The following is an 8,285-nucleotide window of genomic DNA, read 5'->3' as shown; positions in this document are numbered from 1 at the left end:
TGACTTTTCTATGTTTGGGATTAATTGACAAAGTAAAAGCACATTTTTTAATTCTTCTAGTTTCCTTTTTTAACTCATTTCATGATTTTTCTTTTCTTTTTCACAAAGAATAAAATTGAAAAGAAAGAAAAGGTAAAAGCGGTCATAGTCGGAATTACAGATATTCGGTGATATTTTAGATTTCTAAATGACATATCATCCTAAATTCAATATTTTCTATACCGTATTCATTTTTGCGTAGGTTAGCGAGTTTTGTTGGAGAGAGGATTTTACACAGCATTTATTCCTTCCATGTTTTCTAACGGATAAAGTGTTTCTTGGTCATCCTTAATGGAGGTGGAGGGAGCTTCAGACTCCCTTTCACTTTCGTCTGAGGATTGTAGGTTTTGATTGTGTCGACAGGAGTTGCGTAAAGAAATAATGCCTCCTTGATGGTACCCATTTTATTCATATTTACAGTCCATTTCACATTTCTCCCGCCTCAAATTTGCAATTTTCAGTTTATCATTGATTTTAAACTCTATCCATGGCTTACTGTTTGAACGATTCAGTCTCATATCCGGTTCATCATTTTAATGTGGCTAAAATGTTTAGGGCCAATTTATGTTTAAAGCAGACATTCATCCCTAATCCAAGTGTACTCGCTAGCTTAAACATCATAGGGACGCATAAGTTTTCGGCTGGTCAGTCGTCAGACTAGTATTTTTGTGTTCGAAATCCGACGGAAAAGGTAAGGGTGGAAGTATAATTTGTGCAATTGATCGATTAACGGTTTATTTTGAGACCAGAAAAATGAGATCAATGTTGGTTAATTCGCAAATTACATATTTTTGCGCATTTGCAATTAGCAATTTTGAATTCCATATTCGAACTATTTAATTCCAGTTTCAGAAAAAATATTTTAAATTGAAAAAAAAAAACAACTGTTGTTCTTTGAATGATGGAACCTTTACTTGCAAATCTGAAATCTTGGTATTTACGACATTTAGAGCTAATTGTGCTGCATGATAACGATTTTTGGGTTCGGTATTTGTGAATTATTTGTAAATATTTTAAATTGCATAATGTACAGTTATGATGGTGAAACAATGTTTTTTTTCTAAAAAGATGGCTAAATTAGTGTGTGTAGTGTACCGCGCTCGATCATAGTCAGTTTTTTTAATTTTCTCTCCTCTTTCAGACGCATTCTTGTTATGGTCTTATGACACTGTGAATGCCTCTGGAAATACTCCCTCTCTTTTTGTGTATTTTTATTTTTTTATGATTTCTTTAAGTGTATTTTTTTAACCGTAATATAAAACACAACGTACTTGCTTTCCTTGAGGATGGCTTTCAAATTCGAACTCATATTCTCAATGCTCTATTTTCCTTAGTTACTTTCACTTTTTCCTGCCTTACGCGATGAGAAGTGTGCTAAAGATAAGTAGTGAGAATTTTTTTATATTGCTCAGAGTCCAACCGTACGCTACAAAAAAATTGTAAAGAAATCATTAATTAAACAAAACATTTTCTGGAACCCGAGGCGTAGTTGAAGTATGAAATGGAATGCCGAAGTGACATGCATGACATAATGAAAAATATATATCATAAGAGTTGCCTCCAGAATAATACTAAAAATTCTTGATTTGGATGCCAGGTCTAATTTAAACATTAATACTTCTTAAGAAAGATATGATGCTTTCCCGGCGAATGATGTGAGTAAACTTCTCTCGGGTTTCCCACCGGGTTAAAGGCTTCATAATGGCCTTTATGGCCATTATGAAGCCTTTAATACTTCTTAAGTTGTCCATTTTTGAAATTCTCGAAATTAGTTTAGTCGGTCATTTCACGGAATGTGTCTTACTTAATGGACCAGTGACATTGGGCTAATATATTTCATCAGTGAGTAGCATATTAGCTGGTGTTATTATTTTCCGAAGGATGATACTTTATAAAAAGCAATAAATAAGCATAAAATACCCCATTATTTGTTTCCATTATTTGTCATTTTGAATATTATTTTTTTTACATACATTTACCACCATATGAAGGAGACATATTTTTTTGTTACTCGCTCGTATTTCGATCCATTTTCAGACTAATTCTCCATATTATAAAACAGGGGCGGATCCAGTATTTCTTTTTGGGGAGGGCACAAGCAAGGCCGTATACAGGATTTTATTCTGGGGGGCACAAGGATACCTCGTAATACAAAAGGAACGCGATGATAATGCGACTGTATTAAAAAATTTGCATATTTTTTAAGGGCTATATCCGCCTGTGTTATAAAAAATAGTTACAAAAAAAATAGTAAGTCATAATTTTAAGGGGTTCTCACACTGTCAAATTCCGTTCAAGACTCAATTCACAAGCTTCCTCGAGCGGATATGACTTCATAGTAATCGTCATGACTGTGAACATCATCTCTTGAATGCTTTTGAATCTTTTCGTTTCTATTGCTATCAAATTTGTCTTGTATTGAACGGTTCTAATTTCAATTTAATCTCGAATGGTGTTGAAGCGTTTTGGCCAATCATAGAAGGTTTCCTAACCTTCTAAGCGTTCCTTTGGAGATGGGATAATTAATGACATCATGACCGCTTGGAAGAGAAATACCGTTGAGGCCCTCATTAAATTTTACGAGAAGCAAAGATCTTTGTGTAGGCTTTCGCGGTGTGGTGAGGATGCAGCGGGGAGGTAGGAGAAGCAAAGATGTTTGTTTGAAGTGAGCTCCCCAGACTACCTCATGAAGCAGAAGAGAAATCGGTACAGCAAGAAATCACTGCAGTTATTTGTTAGTAAAATTATAATTATGAATGCATCGGTCACGCTTTACGTTCTTCCTATGTCGATCATGTTGATTAACGGTATTCTAGTCCATTCAAGCCTTGTACAACAGCGTGGAAGGCTGTTCAACTCGATTCAAGATATGTTTCTCGAACAATCACTTTTTAAAGACCGTCTCGAATGGTCTTCAGCCTCATTTTACCGTTAAAGACGACTTATTACTCGTTCCTTGTCCCAAGACATATCGAGTGGTGTGAAAGATACACTAGTGTACATCGAAGTGCGTAGCGACCAGTGAAAGGAACTGCCTTCCTCCATGGAATGTGGGAATTTCCCAGTTCTTCGGCTTAATCCAGGGTGAGCTCCTCCCTCACCTATCATAGCCGAGCCTTGAGTGAGTGAGAGGACCCATAATAATTCTATTGCCTCAATAAAGAATGCGCACAATATTTTGGTAACGATAGTTACTATTATGAACATCTTTCTGTGAGTGCGGCCCTTCCAGCCATAACAGAACAACACCTTCCTGCAGCCCTGGTTTTGGTCTTGTGATGTTGACGTGGCGTCATTTTTTATCCTACATAGGGTGACAGTTGAATAGAGTTTTTAGTGATTATTTCTTTCGGCGTCATGCTCTGCTGTATTTCTTTTCGTGAAATTATCATCCATCTTTGGACGCATCACTTTCGCTCCTCTGATCTGTTCCGTGACGTTTTACTCGGTAAAAATTACTTTCTTATCTTGAAATTTTCAGGACAGTTAAATGATTCCTCATCAAAAATCGCCTGTACCTCAAATACAAAAATATACGTACTTACCTCACTTCCCGGATCTAAAATTTTTACTACCTAGTTAAAGATGGTAACTTAAGTTTTGAAAGAGTTACACTTCATTAAAAAAAAGACAAAATACGATCTTTTGAGAGAGAGAGTGATGGGTCCATTTAATGAAAAAGCAGTGGTCACCTTACACATGAACATTATGAGCGTAAATCATTTCATGGGAAGAATAATTTAGTATTTGGTGAGGCAATAAAACAATGAATATCACTTGGTTACCCATGTGTTAATATTTGATTCTCTTACCAAGCTACATTGTAGGATAATTGACATGAGTCTTTCGCACCAAACACTCATTATTGCCGTTGCACATGAATTGCATTGTATCGAGGGCATGCTGCCTCCGCAATGCTCCTCCCCCTCCCCTTCTCAGTCGAATTACGTAACGTCAGGGCTAAAGATCAATTGCCGTATTTACACTATTGCGGCTATTCATCATGAGCAGTAAACCCAGATTCACAGTTACATCAACGGCTCATTCTTTGGCCTCATGTTGGTTCTGCATTGGAGGTCACGTTTATCAAAGTTCGTTGACTTTGAAGCGAGCGCTGTTTGGCATGATTCAATTTTATTGTTTACTCCAAGTGGTGCACACTTTCCCCCTATGCTAGCACCTGAGTAAATATTCGTTTTTGAGCTTGATCTAGACGCTTTAATATATTTGATATGCTTTCTACTATTGAAGGGCGTCTTTCATTTCGATGAATGGGGTGAAACGCCGAATTTTACGCAAAGTTGGGGGTGAGCGTTAAATTTTAATTTGAAATCTACTTATCTCATGGAGTTAGATACATTCCAACAGAATTTTACTGAACATTTTAAAATGTTGCATTTCAATCACTTATTATCTTTTGATGAAAAAAGTTACGATTTGCGTCTGTGCTGGTTTCAAAGTGATTTTTTTTTCTTCAAATATATGCCCTGCTATTAATAACATTTATAGTTGTGCTATATGTTACTCCGCATAACCTTAAGTAATAGAGAATATATGAATGAATTTCCGGATGAGGTTTCGTGAGCTTATTATAAGTTGCCCATGAAATGAACCGATAGGAAGTTCTTAGGAAACAATAGTAAATTTGTCGACATTAATAAAGACGACTAATTTCAAAAAATGCCCAATGCCATTTATCACCTGAAACAATTGAGCGTATAACATCATGATGTAAGATGTTGGCAAAGAAAGGCTCCCTTCTTGCATCAACAAAATAGCGAATGTCATCTTTTAAAAGCTTGCATTAAGTAGTTAAGTATGTGTTGAATACCCTTTTATTATTAATTTTATTATTACCCTTAAAATAAGTACACACCACGTACACAAAGTCTTAGAATATGCAACTTATGCACTCTAATTCGATAGTGCCACACTCTCACACAAGGAAAGTTATCAAATTTGACCATAATAAACACTATAATCGATAACATAAGATTTACTCTTAAACAACCGTGTTTTTATCGATGGTGTTAGCAAGCATGGAGACATTTTGACGATCAGGAGGATTTTTTCCCACATTAAGTTCCAAGGCAAGAAAGGCAATTTTAATTGATAAATCCGTACATTTAACAACCTCGTCATAATGAAATTTTACAACTTGGAGAGCTCTTAAAAATATAAATAGGTATTCAAAGAATCAGCTTTTTACCATAATCACAGAATCAGAACATCGTGTCTCATTAAGTTGTCCTATCTTCGTCCAAAGGTTTTTAAAAGAATGCCCTCCCTAATCAGATGTTCGACATTAAAGTTAAAATAAAATAAATGATTTTCAATTGTAGGCAATCGTTTCTTAATACGATATATTATTAGGAATTGGGGAATATATTGAATTTATTAATATTAATTCTACCTTTATACTTCCAGTAACGTTACGTAAAAGGCAAAACAATCACTGTTTGATGAACATAGCAGTGATATATCCATCTGTTATAACACTCTTCCATTTTTCGAGCAATGACGACATATCTTGAAGTGCATCGTCTAGCGACATAAGCGGAGCCAACGACAGAATCCTTTCTCAATCGTATTATGCACTCCCATTCTGTTCCAATTTCAACGCTCCGATGAACTTTAAACACGTTATGCATTAAACCGGTATAAAATAATACGCATGATTACTCTTACTTGCACTTATTTCCGAGTAATTTCATTGAAATGTGAGGAAAAAAAATGACTAACATGCCATCAGTGAAAAAACAGCTGAAGCTCTTTTAATACGTAAACGACTTGTCCTCGCAAAAAAGTTGAAAAAAGCTATTCATTCAAACTATATTGATCAAATACCGATTTTAAGTGAGCGTGGTGTGTCAAACTACAAATAAATGGGGCACTGGCTAGAACCCAGTGTGGGTTGAGAGAGCCTAGCCTTGGTGCTTATGAATTTCCTCAACAAAATTTGTACTTATAGAAGGGTACTATTGATATTTATTTATTAATCGTATTAATAAGAGTATTGCTTTTAAATTTTCCCCATTTTTGCTTAGATTTTATTCTGACATGTTCAAGCAGGTGGCGGTTTTATGTAAAGCCGCATTGCGTTTATTATAATATTATATAATTCAGTCCTAGGAATTTGGAAAATTTCTGACTATGTAACATGTACCTATTCAATATTATTATGAGTTTTATGTGACCTTGGGTGATGAGACGTTTAAGATGCTGAAAAAGGGACATATTGGCGCTTGATTATCACCGAAAGTGTAGTTTAATCCAGACTCAATGGCAGCTCCATGCTTTCTGTAACTCTTCCCGTGGTGAGGCTTCTATTATAATCTCCCCGGAGATGCAAGCTAGCTTGTATAATAAAAATTGGGTGCTTGCCATAGCATTGTAAAAATGAGACAACAGTTGCATCCAAATCAGGGTGTCGGGGACTTCTGAGGTTGTACCCGTGATACTATTGTTGGCCGGCTTTTCAATGCTCATTTCGAAAATACCTAGCATAAAAATGGACGACTCGACTCGGTTAACTACCTAAGAGGTCTTGAAGTGAATAAAATCGTGTGAAACACAAAGGAAAAATTGTGGAAGCTCTACATTTTTTAATTTCCAATCTATAAAAGGGTTGTCAATTACCTTCATGCCTCTACAGTATGGAGGCATTTAGGGGTCAAAAAATCTATGGCAATTAGGTATGTGAACATCACGTAAATGTTTGTTAATGGCACCAAAGTAATTGTGGTAGCAATTGGTCCACACCTTTTTATAGTCAGAAGTCCTGAAAGCCAAGAACTAAAGCGAAAACGAGTACGTATTATACTTTGGAGTCGCATTTGCTAAGGGTAATTCTCTTGCATATTCCGCAATACGTTGCTGCAATACCTACGAAAAGTTTCTGTGTTCATCTCTCAATTTTTCTCTGTTTTTCTCTCCATGCTTTTCTCAAGTGTGAACTGCGTAGTATTTGCTCTTAAAATCGTAATTATTTTCGACTTGCGTCACGAGAGCGTTTTGACGTGGTCTGAGGAATTTCAAGCGCTAAGAAATGGATGAAATTGTTTCGCATCCCGGAAATGAACACTTTTATAAATCACTCAAACAGTTGTCGGAGGTGGTCTATTAATCGGGCACAATAGAGTATTGTTTCACAATGCTAAAAGGAAAAGTAGCTACACATGCACATACAATAAAATAATACGTGTCTCAGCTTAGGAAATAGTCCTACATTTATGTTCCCGAAAAATTTCGTGCGTTTTCTATAACTTAAAATTATATTTCTCGCTGGCAACGTAGTCTTTTACGGTGTTTTTTTTTTTTTTAATTTTACATGCAAATATGGTGAGAAATAATATATAGAGAAGAGATGTCTAAAGCATGCATTAATTTCGATGACTCATTGCGTCAAAAAAAGAAATGCAACCCCTAGGCAAATTTTCTGGGAGTTGCAACAGTTTAATTCAGGGAATCGTTAGAAATATTAGTGAAAAGAATTTGGCTCTCACATAAGTATACCGTTGGTTGAATGCTTCTGTTGTGTGCAAAACACAGAACAGTAAATGTGTGATTTGGAGTGGCTATTTTAGGAAAAGACTTTTCTTGAAACTGCTTTTTTATTATTTTGAGCTGACGAAAAAGAAATTTATTGGCAGCGACCATTCGCTACTGCAATCAGTTTTTCTTTTGCAACAATGCCTTTCCATCTGTACATTTTAAATAATAAATTGTGGGTATGAAATGCCATTTATATCACTTTTTTCAAGGTGAGACATGGTGCAAAATATGCTGTAGTTTTCCAGACTATACGTACATATTCCGAGTGACTTTTTTTTGCGTATTTTTCTAATTCCAGTGAAGACTTAGAGCACTCTTTTTTATGACTTAGAGAGCCGGTCTCCATCTTCTCTGTTAAAGGTGTTCTTGAATTTCATAATCTCTGTCGCTTCCCTGATGATGCTTTGGTACTATATCTTCTCCTTGGAAATTGCTTTTTCGTTTTCATAGTCAACATTGTGAGTGGGACCACCCCAGGTATAATAAATCCGCTATAGCTGAGAGTCGCAGTTGTTGATTTCCTGTGGCTCTTTCGGCGTTCTTGGAGCCGTATCCTTAGGGCTCTGCGTGTTTTCCCGATGCATGCACTGCTACAGCTGCAGTTACTTTGGTATACCCCGCATTGGGTTCCTGCGGAAACTCTTCTTTACTTTGCATGGAAGGCTGGCAGTCTCTGTATCACAGTTAAATCA

The sequence above is a fragment of the Ischnura elegans genome, chromosome 7 (assembly GCF_921293095.1).
Source record: "Ischnura elegans chromosome 7, ioIscEleg1.1, whole genome shotgun sequence".
NCBI lineage: Eukaryota > Metazoa > Arthropoda > Insecta > Odonata > Coenagrionidae > Ischnura > Ischnura elegans.
This window is presented reverse-complemented; position numbering follows the sequence as displayed.